This window comes from Chiloscyllium plagiosum, unplaced genomic scaffold, assembly GCF_037043375.1.
Source record: "Chiloscyllium plagiosum isolate Xiang-an unplaced genomic scaffold, Cpla_swu_hap1 HiC_scaffold_33, whole genome shotgun sequence".
NCBI lineage: Eukaryota > Metazoa > Chordata > Chondrichthyes > Orectolobiformes > Hemiscylliidae > Chiloscyllium > Chiloscyllium plagiosum.
Window position 1 is genome coordinate 23,564,776 of NW_028270171.1, and position 16,177 is coordinate 23,580,952.

Sequence of the window (16,177 nt, forward strand, 5' to 3'; positions counted from 1 at the left end):
AGAAGTGGCAGATAGAGTTTAATTCAGATAAATGCGAGATGCTGCATTTTGGGAAAGCAAATCTTAGCCGGACTTATACACTTAATGGTAAGATCTTAGGGAGTGTTGCTGAACAAAGAGACCTTGGAGTGCAGGTTCATAGCTCCTTGAAAGTGGAATCGCAGGTAGATATGATAGTGAAGAAGGCGTTTGGTATACTTTCCTTTATTGGTCAGAGTATTGAGTACAGGAGTTGGGAGGTCATGTTGCGGCTGTACAGGACATTGGTTAGGCCACTGTTGGAATATTGCGTGCAATTCTTGTCTTCCTATCGGAAAGATGCTGTGAAACTTGAAAGGGTTCAGAAAAGATTTACAAGGATGTTGCCAGGGTTGGAGGATCTGAGCTACAGGGAGAGGCTGAACAGGCTGGGGCTGTTTTCCCTGGAGCGTCGGAGGCTGAGGGGTGACCTTATAGAGATTTACAAAATTATGAGGGGCATTGTGGTGTAAAATTCCAAGCAGTGGAATGTGGTGAAACGGTTAAAAATTATGTCCCAATACATGTGTGAATCTAACCGGAATGGAGGTGTTGCTTAGTCCCGTGTGAATCTTCTTATCTGTATGTAACCAGAATGGAATGTGTTTTTTAGCCTTGCTCTGCTGTTATATCTGGAAAAGAGTATATCAGCCGGAAAAGTCTCCAGTTCGGTGAGTCTGCTCCGGGGTTACGTTTAACCGCCGAGCGTGGGTTGTTGGCAACCGCTCTACGAGAACTGACGGCTCCCAGTTTTTGTAACATGTAGAGTGAGTATAAGCCAGACCCGTTGTGCGACGCTGCGGGGAATAAAATGCCCATATTCTAGCAGTCTCGCCTCTTGGTCGTTTGTTCTGTGTCAGACTACTCTCCTACGAACCTGACCTTGAGAATTTTTTAAAACATTTGGCGTAGTCGGCAGGATCAATCGCAATTGAGGAGAGATTTTGATACAGAACAATGTTTTGGAAAACGACTAAGAAACCAGAAGAACAAACTGTGGAGGTCCCGACCGTCCCGGGATGGCATGGATGTGGGCATGTACGTGGCAGTTTGTTTGAGAAAGGATCCCAGTCCTGCCGAAGAACCCCTTGCCTGGGGTACAGCGGAGGATGTGGGCATGTCCAAAAGGCTGAAGCGGAGTTAACAGAATTGAATGGGATTGAACTGAACTGAACTGAGTGGAACTGAAGTGAATCAAATTGAACGGAACAAAATGGAACTGAGCTAAATTGAATTGAAATGGACGGAACTGAATTGAACACAATTGAATTGAACTGAACAGACCTGAACTGAGCTGAATTGAATTACACTGAATTGACTGAACTGAAATTAACTGAAACGAATTGAACTGAATTAAGCATAATGTAACACATGTATTGGGCTAAGAAAATTATGTCCCAATACATGTGTGAATCATAATGTAACACATGTATTGGGCCAAGCAGTGGAATGTGGTGTAAAATTCCAAGCAGTGGAATGTGGTGAAACGGTTAAAAATTATGTCCCAATACATGTGTGAATCTAACCGGAATGGAGGTGTTGCTTAGTCCCGTGTGAATCTTCTTATCTGTATGTAACCAGAATGGAATGTGTTTTTTAGCCTTGCTCTGCTGTTATATCTGGAAAAGAGTATATCAGCCGGAAAAGTCTCCAGTTCGGTGAGTCTGCTCCGGGGTTACGTTTAACCGCCGAGCGTGGGTTGTTGGCAACCGCTCTACGAGAACTGACGGCTCCCAGTTTTTGTAACATGTAGAGTGAGTATAAGCCAGACCCGTTGTGCGACGCTGCGGGGAATAAAATGCCCATATTCTAGCAGTCTCGCCTCTTGGTCGTTTGTTCTGTGTCAGACTACTCTCCTACGAACCTGACCTTGAGAATTTTTTAAAACATTTGGCGTAGTCGGCAGGATCAATCGCAATTGAGGAGAGATTTTGATACAGAACAATGTTTTGGAAAACGACTAAGAAACCAGAAGAACAAACTGTGGAGGTCCCGACCGTCCCGGGATGGCATGGATGTGGGCATGTACGTGGCAGTTTGTTTGAGAAAGGATCCCAGTCCTGCCGAAGAACCCCTTGCCTGGGGTACAGCGGAGGATGTGGGCATGTCCAAAAGGCTGAAGCGGAGTTAACAGAATTGAATGGGATTGAACTGAACTGAACTGAGTGGAACTGAAGTGAATCAAATTGAACGGAACAAAATGGAACTGAGCTAAATTGAATTGAAATGGACGGAACTGAATTGAACACAATTGAATTGAACTGAACAGACCTGAACTGAGCTGAATTGAATTACACTGAATTGACTGAACTGAAATTAACTGAAACGAATTGAACTGAATTAAGCATAATGTAACACATGTATTGGGCTAAGAAAATTATGTCCCAATACATGTGTGAATCATAATGTAACACATGTATTGGGCCAAGCAGTGGAATGTGGTGTAAAATTCCAAGCAGTGGAATGTGGTGAAACGGTTAAAAATTATGTCCCAATACATGTGTGAATCTAACCGGAATGGAGATGTTGCTTAGTCCCGTGTGAATCTTCTTATCTGTATGTAACCAGAATGGAATGTGTTTTTTAGCCTTGCTCTGCTGTTATATCTGGAAAAGAGTATATCAGCCGGAAAAGTCTCCAGTTCGGTGAGTCTGCTCCGGGGTTACGTTTAACCGCCGAGCGTGGGTTGTTGGCAACCGCTCTACGAGAACTGACGGCTCCCAGTTTTTGTAACATGTAGAGTGAGTATAAGCCAGACCCGTTGTGCGACGCTGCGGGGAATAAAATGCCCATATTCTAGCAGTCTCGCCTCTTGGTCGTTTGTTCTGTGTCAGACTACTCTCCTACGAACCTGACCTTGAGAATTTTTTAAAACAGGCATGGATAGGATAAATAGGCAAAGTCTTTTCCCTGGGGTCGGGGAGTCCAGAACTGGAGGGCATAGGTTTAGGATAAGAGGGGAAAGATATAAAAGAGACCTAAGGGGCAACATTTTCATGCAGGGTGGTACGTGTATGGACTGAGCTGCCAGAGGATGTGGTGGAGGCTGGTACAATTACAACATTTAAGAGGCATTTGGATGGGTATATGAATAGGAAGGGTTTGGAGGGATATGGGCCAGGTGCTGACTGGTGGGACTATATTGGGTTGGGATGTCTGGTCGGCGTGGACGGGTTGGACCGAAGGGTCTGTTTCCATGCTGTACATCTCTATGACTCCATCTATTACACTTTCATACTGGAGACCAATGCATCGGAGCAGTACTATCACAGGTTCAAGAGCAAAAAAGGGGTGGTTATCATATAACACCAGTAAGTCTCAAGCTGAATGAGAAGAATTTGCAAAATTATTTCAGTGTGTAATTGAACTGCTAGCTTCCTTGGCATTCAGAGACAATTTCAACTGTGCAAAGTTTGACATGTTCGAATGTTAGACAACAACCCATTCAATTACTTTTCATGCATCTGTCCAGCTTGGAGCGACAAAGACCCAAGGGACCATCAACCTTGCTGTGCTTCAATGCAAGAGCTGGTATGGGTCAAGAAAAATTAATGCAAATGCTGGTGTGCTTAGATGACTGACTATGGGAAGAAACTTCCCCCAGCCCAATTGGAGGGATTTGTGGCTGACACTATGCCTATGTCCAAGTCAAAGTCAACATTTTAACCTGATTCCAGATGATATTCAGATTAGAATTCAGCAGAGTGCTACCAATACGCTTATGAGTGAGATCCAAACTGTTGTCGAAACAGGTCCAGCCAGGTATAGTTTTACCTTTGCCATATTTTGAAAGAGGATCACAGACAGCTTCAAATGATTGCACATTTGCTGGAAAGCCCAATATCAATCACCCAATGCCAACTGATGAGTGGTACAAACAGGCACAGAAACATTTGAGGTGCTGGAAGAGAATCGTGGAGAGAGAGGATTGATTGGCTGGTTCATGACAAGGAGGAGAAAGTGAGGACTGCACATGCTGGAGATCAAAGTCAAGAGTGTGGTGCTGGACAAGCACAGCAATCAGGTAGCATTCGAGGAGCAGGAGAATCAACATTTCAGGCATAAGAATTTCAATCCTTCACAGGCCATTCCTGAGGAAGGGCTTTGCCCGAAACATTGATTCTCCTCCTTGGATGCTGCCTGACCTGCTGTGCTTTTGTAGCACCACACTCTCAACTCATGACAAGGAGGTAAAGGTAAAGCAACTCCTCCTTCCTAACAGCTTTAAGTGTTAAGTATTGGTCACAGATCATGACCAAGCAGTATACCAAGCGACAGCAAAGATGATTGCACTGACCAGAGCAGAGTGTTACGGGTCTGGGATGGCTATAGATATTGATGGCTGCTTCTCAAAATTGCAATTTGTGTACTTCGGCCAAAGTAGGGAAGCCGTTTCACCCCAACATAGGATCCCTGCTGGCCAAGAAACCTTGAGACGTCTTTGCAATGAATTTTACAGTCTTTACCCAAGCAGTAATGGCGCTGACGACATTCTTGTACTTTTGAATGTCTTCAAGTTCATACAGGCCATTCCCATCCACGATCTAGTGCCTGGACTGTAGCCAGTGTTAGTACATGATTGTCTGTCTCAGTGTTCCATATTGGATTCAGAATGTTCAGGGGCACAACTTTGAAACCAAGATCCTACAACAGCTTGGCAAGGTCTATGGCCTTCGCAAGAGCTATACCATCCCTATCATCCAGAGGGCAATGTACAGTAAAAACAAATTGTACTCTGCATGACTTTCTACACACCCTGCCTCATGAGATTAAATGAAAATGGCCAGAGTATCTTTCAGAGCTGGTTTGAGCATTCAATAGCAACCTATACTCATCCATATTATCTCTTCTTTGGACGAGATCCAGTTATTCCTGTGGACCACCTTCTTGGCCTCACCATATCTTCTGATGGAAATGGCCAGGTCATTGAGTGGATAGCCAAGTATCACAAGTTAAGTCAGGTCAAAGAGGGCCAAGAGAGAAACACTGAGAAGAAAAACATGGAATGATTGCAAAGCTGACGGGATTGACCTTTCCAATGGAAACAAAAATAAACAAATCGTACCACATATTTTCAATCTTTTTCTGAACAGCTTCCCTTACCTTTCCAATTGACATGCTGCCCTTCTTTCTAATCAATCTCTAACACTTGTATAGAACTGTGTCATAGTGCTGACTCCACCAGAAAGAGCACCTCTGGAAAGAAACAGAGAATGCTCTGTCAGAAGTGCAAGATAGTCATAGAGTCCTAGAGTGCAAAAAAGGCCCTTCGGCCCATTGAGTCCACACTGGCAATAACTACCACAAAAGATGCACTAATCTCAGTTTCCTGCATTTGCCTCATATCGTCGAATGTTATGGTATTTCAAGTGCTCATCCAAATATTTTTAAAGGTTTCTGGTCTCCACTACCTTCCCAGGCAGTGATTTCCAGATTCCCACCACCCTCTGAGTGAAAACTATCTTTTCTAAAATGTTCTTTGAATCTCCTTCCCCTTACTCTAAAACTATGCGCCCTCATGATTGACTCTTCGAGGGGATCAACTGCTCTTTACTCACCCTATCCATACCCCTCATAATCTTATTCACCTCAATCATGTCCCCCTCAGCCTTTTCTGCTGCAAAGAAAACAAGCCAAGGCTAGTCTTTTCTTGTCCTCAACTGCTCCATAGAGTCTTAGAAATGTACTGTATGGAAACAGACCCTTCAGTCCAACCCGTCCACGCCGATCAGATATTCCAACCCAATCCTGCACCTGGCCCATATCCCTCCTATTCATATACCCATCCAGATGTCTTTTAAATGGTGCAATTGTACCAACCTTCACCACTTCCACTGGCAGCTCATTTCATACACGTATCACCCTCTGCGTGAAAAACTTGCCCCTTAGGTCTCTTTTATATCTTTCCCCTCTCACCCTAGACTTATTCTCTCTAGTTCTGGACTCGCCAATCCCAGGGAAAAGACTTTGTCTATTTATCCTATCCAAGCCCCTCATAATTTTGTAAGTCTCTATAAGGTCACCCCTCAGCCTCCGATGCTCCAGGGAAAACAGCCCCAGCCTGTTCAGCCTCTCCCGATAGCTCAAATCCTCTAACCCTGGCAACATCCTTGTAAATCTTTTCTGAACCCTTTCAAGTTTCACAACATCTTTGACAACATCCCCGTGAACCTTCTCTGTACCCCCTCTAGTGCTATCATGTCCTTCTTGTAGTGAGATGACTAGAACTGCACACAGTACTCTAGCTATGGCCTAACCAACATTCTGTACAATTCCAACATTACCTCCTTGCTCTTATTCTCTGTGCCACGACTAATGAAAGCAAGTAGATCAAATGCTGCCTTAATTATTCTATTCACAAGTGATCTGTGAATGATTACCCTAAGTTCCCTCTGTTCCTCTGAGCTACCCAGTGTCCTGCCATTTATTAAATATTCCTCATCTTGCTGCGTCTTCCAAAGTCCATCACCTTACACTTATCTGGGTTAAAATCAACTAGGTAAAATCAATGACTGCAGATGCTGGAAACTAGACTCTGGATTAGTGGTGCTGGAAGAGCACAGCAGTTCAGGCAGCATCTGAGGAGCAGTAAAATCGACGTTTTGGGCAAAAGCCCTTCATCAGGAATACCTGATGAAGAGCTTTTGCCCGAAAGGTTGATTTTACTGCTCCTCGGATCCTGCCTGAACTGCTGTGCTCTTCCAGAAACTTATCTGGGTTAAGTACCATCTACCACTACTCTGCCCATCTGACCAACCCATGTACAGAGGAACCTCGATTATCCAAAGGACATGGGCGGGGAGTATTTCATTCGGTTAATGGAATACCAGATAACATAGATTAGCCAAGCAGCAGGAGCTTGCGAACTTGCCAGATAATCTGAAATTCGGATAATTAAATGCCGGATAATCGAGGTTCCTCTGTATATCTTCCTGTAACCTACAACCATCTTCTTCACTGTTAACCAGTCGAACAATCTTGGTGTTATCTGCAAATTTGCTTAATATTCCAACCATTTCCATCCATGTCATTTATGTATATAACAAACAGTAAGAGTCCCAGCACTGATCCTTGCGGTACACCACTGGACGCTGACGTCCAGTCACTCAAATAGCTTTCTACCACTGTCCTTTGTGTTCTATTACTATGACGATTTCTGATCCATCTGGCCAAGTTTCCCGGATTTTTGTGTGCCGTAACCTTCTCAATCTGTGTGGTACCTTGTCAAAAGCTTTGCTAAAATCCACATAAACTACATTAACTGAACTTTCCTCATCCAAACGATCACATTTTTGAAAAATTATAACAAATTTATTAGGCACGACCTCTCTTTAACAAAGCCATGCTGACTACCCATAATTAACCCATGCTTTTCCAGGTGGATATTAATTCTTTCCTTCAGAATTTACTCTGATAACTTCCTTACCACTGACATGGGACTCACCCATCTGTAATTTCCTGGTTCATCTCTACCAAATCTTTTGCAAAATGGAACCACTTGGGGAAGGTAATAAACAAACAGCCAAATAACTAACAATGTACTTGTGTCAACATTGGAAGAAATAAGAGTAAAGTTGAATTAAATTATAAAGTATGCCATGAAAAATGAAAGCTAGCAACTTATCAACTCGTCAAGGCTCCTTCAACAGCACTCTATCGTCTAGAAGACCCTTAGATATAAGAGCAGAAATTAGGCCATTCAGGCCATCGAGTCTGCTCCACCATTCAATCATGGCTGATAAGTTTTGCAATCCCATTCTGCTGGTTTCTCTCCGTAATCCTTATCCCTTGATACTCAAGAACCTATCTATCTCAGTCATAAATATACTCAATGACCTGGCATCTACAACCTTCTGTGGCAATGAATTCCATAAATTCACCACTCAGCTCTTCTCTTTACTCTAAGGCTGTGCCCTCAGGTCCTAGTCTCTCCTACCAATGGCAACATCGTCCCAATATCTACTCTGTCCAGGCCATTCAGTATTCACATTCCTGATGAAGGGCTTATGCCTGAAACATCGACTTTCCTGCTCCTCGAATGCTGCCTGATCTGCTGTGCTTTTCTAGCGCAATACCTTTTGACTCTAACTCTCCAGCATCTGTAATCCTCACTTTCTCCATTTAGTATTGTGTATGTTTCAATTAGAACCCTACCCCCACCCCCCTTCTAAAGTCCATTGAATACAAACCCAGAATCCTCAAATGTTCCTTGTATGTAAGCATTTCATTCCTGGGACCATTCTTGCGAACCTCCTCTGGACATACTGCAGGGCCAGTACAGATTTGGGGCCCAATACAGCACACAATACTCCAAATATGGTCTGAGGACAGCCTTATAGAGCCCTGCTTTTATATTCAAGTCCTCTCAAAACAAATGCCATCATTGCATTTGCCTTCCTAACTACTGACTCAACCTGCAAGTTTACCTTGAGAGAATCCTGGACTAGAACTCCCAAGTCTCTTTGCACTTCAGATTTCTGAATTTTCTCCCCATTTAGAAAATAGTCCATGCCTCTAATCTTCCTACTAAAGTGAATGACCTCACACTTTCCCACATTGTACTCCATCTGCCACTTCTTTGCCCATTCTCCTAACCTGTACAAATCTTTCTGCAGCTTCTCCACCTCCCCAATGCAACATGTCCCTCTACCTACTTTTGCAAACATAGTGAGAATGCCCTCAGTTCCTTCATCTAGATCGTTAATGTATCAAGTGAAATTTGTCCCAACACTGAGTCTTGCAGAACACCCCTTGTCACCAGCTGCAATCCTGAGAATGACCCACTCTCTGCTTTCTGCCAGACATCCAAGCTTCTACCCATGCTAACACCTTGCCTCTGACCCATGGGCCCTTACCTTCCTCAGTAGCCTCCTGTGCAGCACCTTGTCAATAGTCTTTACTTAGATTACTTACAGTTTGGAAACAGGCCCTTCGGCCCAGCAAGTCCACACCGACCCTCCGAAGAGCAACCCACCCCGACCCATTCTCCTACATTTACCCCTTCACCTAACACTACGGGCAATTTAACATGGCTAATTCGCCTAGCCTGCACATTTTTGGACTGTGGGAGGAAACCGGAACACCCAGAAGAAACCCACACAGACACGGGGAGAATGTGCAAACTCCACACAGACAGTTGCCTGAGACGGGAATTGAACCCAGGTCTCTGGTACTGTGAGGCAGCAGTGCTATCCACTGTGCGACCGGACCTTCTTGAACTCCAGATAGATAACATCCTTTGGCTCTCCTTGGTCTAAACTGCTTTTACTTCCTCAAAGAATTCTAGCAGATCTGTCAGGCATGACCTCCCCTTGATGAAACCATGCTGACTTTGCCCTGTTTTACCATACACTTCTGAGTATTCAGAAATCTCATCTTTCACAATGGATTCCAGGATCTTACCCATGACAGAGTTTAGGCTAATCAGTCTGCAATCTTCCATCTTTTGCCTTACTTCCTTTCAAAACAAGGGTGTCACACTAGCAATTTTCCAAACCTCTGGGAACCCTCCCAGATTCTAGCAATTCCTGAAAGATCACTGCTAACACCTCCACTATCTCTTCAGCTATCTCCTTTAGAACACTAGGGTGTAATCCATCTGGTCCAGATGATTTATCTACCTTCAGGCCATTCAGTTTTTCTAGCACCTTCTCCTTGGTATTGGTCACCATACTCAGCTCAGCCCCCTGACTCTCTTGAATCTTTGGGATATTACTAGTGTCTTCCACTGTGAAGATTGATGCGAAGTAATTATTCAGTTCCTCAGCCATTTCTTTGTTCCCCAGTACTATCTCTAGCATCATTTTCCAGCAACCCACTGCCCACTTTTGTCTCTTTTGCCATTTATATCTCTAAAGAAACTCTTAGAGTCTTCCTTTATATTACTAGCATATAGGGCAACAAAAGATTGAGAAATGTGTGAGAAGAGTCTGACATTTGTAAAAATGTCATTTCAAATAGGTCTTGTATAGCATAAAATAAATAGTGTTCTTTTTTTGTCTGTAAAAGGCTTTGATGTGCTTTTGTTAAAAGTGCTCTGACATTCTTGTCAATCTGTTCAGTGGCTGACCATCATACTAAATTAATTGCCAAAACAACTTCTGATCTGTCAAACCAAGTTTCACTCCTGGATCGGCCTTGTCCGTATTATCATCAGCTGAGATCATAACAGTAGAAATTGATTTATGTTAAATAATTATGTCACTGCACCTGGGTCTTAGAAAATTTCTGATACTTGTTTGAGTTTTCTTATAAAGCAATAGCAGTTTGCAGTTGAGACTTAGCAAACTTCTGATTTGAATTTCTTTTGGTCACTCTTAAACTGATCATGCTTTTATCTCAGTTCACTTTTGAAGTGCTGTGAGATTTCATTTCAAGATCATTGATTTCAATAGATTGCTAATAGATTTTAAACAGGGAATGAATTAATGCTTTAGAATACAAATTGAATACTTTTGAATGCAGATCATTGCAAATAAATACGATCAAACAGTATTAAGTGCAGATTGATGTCTGATTTTTTCTGTTAGGGTTCCTAACACATTTAGGTGTTTAATTTTCAATTTCCCTTCCACACATTTGGGTTGATTATTTCCAGTGTGAGTAAATGCATGATAAGTGATCCTATCACTCCCCACACAACAGATTTTATGACCTGGCATCTGCTCATATCCTGCTCGTGTTCTGTCCGGCTTCTGCAAAGCTGCTGTTTTGCATGCAGAGCTGACAAACTGAATGAAAATGGTTCCTGAATCACAAAATAACTGCAGCTTATGTGTTAGCAACAAGCAGGCGTACTCCATCCAGCAGCTACCAACTGTGCATCTAACTTCAAATCCATTGATTATGGTGGAGCATTTTGTGATCTAAAAAACACCCTGTGCAATAAAAAGTCTTGCCCCTTCATTTATACGGCTGCCCTCAATTTACCAGTGCATAGCTTTTCAGTAATTACATTGCATGATATTATGCCCACTGTATAAATATATGTATCTATATTTTGGGAAAGCTGTTGATTCAAATGCTGACCCCAATAGCCAACATTGCTTATGTACATGGCAGCTGAAAAATCTTTTTAGCACTGCCTTTTGGGTTATTTTCCATCCATGCTTTTGTAATCTCTTTAACATGTGCCTCAATATTATCAAATCGACATGCAAATCAGCACCTTTTGAAAAATTATTTAAAATCGTATATGTTAGAACTGTGTTTCATTTAATTTCTATCGTTGGCACAGCTAAACTTAGTTACTTGTATGATATTTATTGTTCATGTGATCGCTGCATTTAAGTATTTGTAACTTCATTGATTTCTGCAGTCCTTCTTTGATAAATTTCCTCTTCTATACTCTTTTGAACTCCAAGGCAAGATATTTTCTCTAGGTGTCTGAACCCAGGGGCTGAAGTTTATAGCCCCTGCTGGTGTGTTTGTGGTGTTGGAAGACGTAAAATAAAATGGGTTGGTAGCTCATTGCCTCTGTCTACCCCAGACTTTGTTCCAAAAATAAGGGTGGTAGGGGGTGGATGCGATAAAGTGTCCACTACACTGCCTGCTCTGAGATTTATTGAGCTGTTAAATAACCAATTAATGGTCACAAAAGGACCTCAGTTTGCCTCCACTGCCATAAATGTTAGACAATGGGTGTGAAGACTGTTTTTAGACCAAAGTTGGTGAAAGGACAGAAAGATAGATGGAGGAGATGTGGGGCAGGCTGGCTGGTTTATACATTGTTTGGCAAATGTCCTGTGCATATCAAGGCCAACCTCCCTTAAGATTGACCCAGTCATTTTTACCCCACCTCTTGCAAAATGACTCATCCTCAGCCCTAGGCTGCTGCATCTCTCTACACTCCAGAAGATGAGAATTTTCTAATCCAGTCACTATCAAACTTCTTCATGTGGCTTCTTGCAGTCCCTGCAGCACTCACAACTGACTTCAAGCCCAGCTGACTGTTAAGGGCACATTCACTTATTTCCATGAAGGGATGGAAGTTCCACTCTCAGCTTGCAAAAGATTTCCATAGCATAATACCACTGGGTAGACTTTTTAAAGTGTGACCAACTCTTGTAAAGGAAGGTGCAAGCAATACTCACCATGTGAGAAAATTGTGATTTTTTTTTCCAAGACAACCAACAGTAATGCCATCCAATTAAGGTCAGTAGGTGGGTCTCAAAGCTGGAGGGCTAGTCAGAGGCCTTTCAGCTTGAAAGAAGTATTAGACTACAGTAGAGCACTGGAGAGAATACTATAATACGGAGGTGCCCTAACTCATTTAAAACTTAAATTTGAATTAAGAATTAGTTTTGCAGCCAGCATGTTACTGTTGGGACTTAAAGAGAGTTGGTGGAGCCAGGGGCAGTGTGACCTGGAGCTGGTACAGCACCCAGTTATGCATGGACGGCCTCTAGGTCTGCTACCGTAAGTTCAAGCAGTCAATCTAGCTCCGTCCCTTTCATTTGGAAAATCACCATTGGCCTCCTTTAATTGGTCTTGCCTGCTTTTAGATCAGCAATCTACTTTGCTCCGCCGTCCCACATTCTCAAAAGTGCTCCAGGAATGAGATGGAGCTAGGGAACCAGCTCACCAGAAAGCAGTAATTATCCCATCCCCAGACTGAAAATCAATTAGAGTCATAGAGATGTACAGCATGGAAACAGACCCTTCGGTCCACCTGTTCATGCCGACCAGATATCCCAACCCAATCTAGGCCCACCTGCCAGCACCCGGCCCATATCCCTCCAAACCCTTCCTATTCATATACCCATCCAAATGTCTCTTGAATGTTGCAATTGTACCAGCCTCCACCACATCCTCTGGCAGCTCATTCCATACACGCACCACCTTGCGTGAAAATGTTGCCCCTTAGGTCTCTTTTATATCTTTCCCCTCTCACCCTAAATCTATGCCCTCTAGTTCTGAACTCCCCAATCCCAGGGAAAAGACTTTGTCTATTTATCCTATCCATGCCCCTCATAATTTTGTAAACCTCTATATGGTCACCCCTCAGCCTCCGACGCTCCAGGGAAAACAGCCCCAGCCTGTTCAGCCTCTCTCGATAGCTCAAATCCTCCAACCCTGGCAACATCCTTGTAAATGTTTACTGAACCCTTTCAAGTTTCACAACATCTTTCCGATAGGAAGGAGACAAGAATTGCATGCAATATTCCAACAGTGGCCTAACCAATGTCCTGTACAGCCGCAACATGACCTCCCAACTCCTGTACTCAATACTCTGACCAATAAAGGAAAGCATACCAAACGCCTTCTTCACTATCCTATCCATCTGCGATTCCACTTTCAAGGAGATATGAACCTCCACTCCAAGGTCTCTTTATTCAGCAACACTCCCTAGGATCTTACCATTAAGTGTATAAGTCCTGCTAAGATTTGCTTTCCCCAAATGCAGCACCTCGCATTTATCTGAATTAAACTCCATCTGCCACTTCTCAGCCCATTGGCCCATCTGGTCCACATCTTGTTGTGATCTGAGGTAACCCTCTTCACTGTCCACTACACCTCCAATTTTGGTGTCATCTGCAAACTTACTAACTGTACCTTTTATGCTCACATTCAAATCATTTATGTAAATGACAAAAAGTAGATGGCCCAGCACCAATCCTTGTGGCACTCCACTGGTCACAGCCCTCCATTCTGAAAAACAACCCTCCACCACCACCTTCTGTCTTCTACCTTTGAGCCAGTTCTGTATCCAAATGGCTAGTTCTCCCTGTATTCCGTGAGATCTAACCTTGCTAATCAGTCTCCCATGGGGAACCTTGTCGAACGCCTTACTGAAGTCCATATTGATCACATCTACTGCTCTGCCCTCATCAATCGTCTTTGTTACTTCTTCAAAAAACTCAATCAAGTTTGTGAGACATGATTTCCCACGCTCAAAGCCATGTTTACTATCCCTAATCAGTTCAACGTTTGTGAGAAGATTTGTAGCTTGGGTGCTCGTTGTGGTTCTGTTCGCCGAGCTAGGAATTTGTGTTGCAGGCATTTCATCCCCTGTCTAGGTGAGATCCTCCGTGTTTGGGAGCCTCCTGTGAAGCACTTCTGTGATGTTTCTTCCGGCATTTATAGTGGTTTGTCTCTGCCGCTTCCGGTTGTCAGTTCCAGCTGTTCGCTGCAGTGGCTGATATATTGGGTCCAGGTCAATGTGTTTGTTGATAGAATCTGTGGATGAGTGCCATGCCTCTAGGAATTCCCTGGCAGTTCTCTGTTTGGCTTGTCCTATAATAGTAGTGTTGTCCCAGTCGAACTCATGTTGCTTGTCATCTGCGTGTGTGGCTACTAAGGATAGCTGGTCATGTCATTTCGTGGCTAGTTGGTGTTCATGGATACGGATCGTTAGCTGTCTTCCTGTTTGTCCTATGTAGTGTTTTGTGCAGTCCTTGCATGGGATTTTGTACACTACGTTGGTTTGCTCATGCTGGGGATCAGGTCCTTTGTCCTGGTGAGACGTTGTCTGAGAGTGGCTGTTTGTATATACCGGCCACTGCAGCGGACAGCTGGAACTGACAACCGGAAGCGGCAGAGACAAACCACTATAAATGCCGGAAGAAACATCACAGAAGCGCTTCACAGGAGGCTCCCAAGCACTGAGGATGTCACCTAGACGTCTGCAACACAAATTCCCAGCTCGGCGAACATAACCACAACATCCCTAATCAGTCCTTGCCTTTCCAAATACATGTACATCCTGTACCTCAAGATTCCCTCCAACAACTTACCCACCACTGAGGTCAGGCTTACTGGCATTTGGTTCTGTGGCTTGTCTTTACCGCCCTTCTTAAACAGTGGCACCATGTTTGCCAACCTCCAGTCTTCCTGCACCTCACCTGTGACTATCGATGATACAAATATCTCAGCAAGAGGCCCAGCAATCACTTCTCTAGCCTCCCGCAGAGTTCTCAGGTACACCTGATCAGGTCCTGAGGATTTATCCACCTTTAATCGTTTCAAGACATCCAGCACTCCCTCCTCTGTAAACTGGTCATTTTGCAAGATGTCACCATCTATTTCCCTACTGTCTATATCTTCCATATCCTTTTCCACAGTAAATACTGATGCAAAATATTCATTTAGTATCTCCCCCATTTTCTGTGGCTCCACACAAAGGCCACCTTGCTGATCTTTGAGGGGCCCTATTCTCTCCCTAGTTACCCTTTTGTCCTTAATATATTTGTAAAAACCCTTTGGATTCTCCTTAATTTATTTGCCAAAGCTATCTCATGTCCCCTTTTTGCCCTCCTGATTTTCCTCTTAAGTATACTCCTACTTCCTTTATACTCTTCTAAAGATTCACTCGATCTATCCTGTCTATACCTTACATATGCTTCCTTTTTCTTAACCAAACCCTCAATTTCTTTAGTCATCCAGCATTCCCTATACCTACCAGCCTTCCCTTTCACCCTGACAGGAATATACTTTCTCTGGATCTCGTTATCTCATTTCTGAAGGCTTCCCATTTTCCAGCCGTCTCTTTACCTGCGAACATCTGCCTCCAATCAACTTTCGAAAGTTCTTGCCTAATACCGTCAAAATTAGTTTTTCTCCAATTTAGAACTTCAACTTTTAGATCTGGTCTATCCTTTTCCATCACTATTTTAAAACGAATAGAATTATGGTCGCTGGCCCCAAAGTGCTCCCCCACTGACACCTCAGTCACCTGCCCTGCCTTATTTCCCAAGAGTAGGTCAAGTTTTGCTCCTTCTCTAGTAGGTACATCCACATACTGAATCAGAAAATTGTCTCGTACGCAATTAACAAATTCCTCTCCATCTGAACCTTTAACACTATGGCAGTCCCAGTCGATGTTTGGAAAGTTAAAATCCCCGACTATAACTACCCTATTATTCTTACAGATAGCTGTGATCTCCTTACAAGTTTGTTTCTCAATTTCCCTCTGACTATTAGGGGGTCTATAATACAATCCCAATAAGGTGATCATCCCTTTCTTATTTCTCAGTTCCACCCAAATAACTTCCCAAATGTATTTCCAGGAATATCCTCCCTCAGCACAGCTGTAATGCTATCCGTTATCAAAAATGCCACTCCCCCTCCTCTCTTGCCTCCCTTTCTATCCTTCCTGTAGCATTTGTATCCTGGAACATTAAGCTGCCAGTCCTGCCCATCCCTGAGCCATGTTTCTGTA

At 43.4% G+C, this 16,177-nt stretch overlaps 1 protein-coding gene across 1 annotated transcript in view; it reads left to right on the forward strand.

Moving 5' to 3' along the window:
- mei1 (meiotic double-stranded break formation protein 1) overlaps positions 1-16,177 on the forward strand; it is a 174,931-nt gene that overhangs the window by 79,643 nt on the left and 79,111 nt on the right. The gene's annotated exons all lie outside the window — the stretch shown is intronic.